The sequence below is a fragment of the Papio anubis genome, chromosome X (genome assembly GCF_008728515.1).
Source record: "Papio anubis isolate 15944 chromosome X, Panubis1.0, whole genome shotgun sequence".
NCBI lineage: Eukaryota > Metazoa > Chordata > Mammalia > Primates > Cercopithecidae > Papio > Papio anubis.
The window spans coordinates 92,521,497-92,522,727 of NC_044996.1; positions in this window are offsets into that span (position 1 = coordinate 92,521,497).

The following is a 1,231-nucleotide window of genomic DNA, read 5'->3' on the forward strand; positions in this document are numbered from 1 at the left end:
ACAGTTTCTTATAAAACTAATCATGCAATTTTCATATGATCCAGGAACTGTACTCTTAAACATCCCAAAGAAATGAAAAATTATGTTCACATAGAAACCTGTACACAAATGTTTACAACATCTTTATTTCTATAGAAAAAATATTAGAAACAACCAGAACATCTTTCAATGAATGAACGACTGAACAAACTCTAGTACATCCATACAATAGAATCCTACTCGAGAATAAAAAGGATTGAACTATTGATGCATGCTACAATTTGGAGGATCTCAAGGGCATTATGATGAATGAAAAAAGCTAATCACAAAAGGCCACACATTTATGATCTATTTACATAATATTCTTGGAAAGACAAAAGAATAGTGATGTAGAATAGATTGGTGGCTGAAAGCATTAAGGATACTAGGGGATGGGGAAGGGCTGGGTGTGAATAAAAAGGCATAGCACCAGGGGATCATTGTGGTTATGGAATAGTATTGTATGTTGGCTGCAGTGGTGGTAACACATATCTACATACTTTATACTAATGTCAATGGGGGAAACAGGGTAAGGATATCCTTGATCTCTTTGTACTATCTTTTTAACTTCCTGTGAATCTATAATTTTTCCAAAATAAAAAGTTTCTTTAGAAGACAAAACAGGTTGCTTACAAATCAAGCTGACCTTCCCTGTAATACTAAATTCCAAAAGACAAGAGATCTATGTCTATAGTTTTTAATGGAAATGGTTGTGACCCAAGAATTTTATGCTTAGAAAAATTCTTTCACATGTGAAGTAAAAAAAAAAAAAAAAGATGTGTTCAGTTTCATTCATTTGTTCTGTAAGATATTTGAGCTACGGGCGGGCGCGGTGGCTCAAGCCTGTAATCCCAGCACTTTGGGAGGCTGAGATGGCGGATCACAAGGTCAGAAGATCGAGACCATCCTGGCTAACACGGTGAAACCCCGTCTCTACTAAAAAAAAATTTTAAAAAATTAGCCGGGGGGCGGAGCAAGATGGCCGAATAGGAACAGCTCCAGTCTCCAACTCCCAGCGCCAGCGACACAGAAGACCGGTGATTTCTGCATTTTCAACTGAGGTACTGGGTTCATCTCACTGGGGAGTGCCGGACGATCGGTGCTGGTCAGCTGCTGCAGCCGGACCAGTGAGAGCTGAAGCAGGGCGAGGCATCGCCTCACCTGGGAAGCGCAAGGGGGGAGGGAATCCCTTTTCCTAGCCAGGGGAACTGAG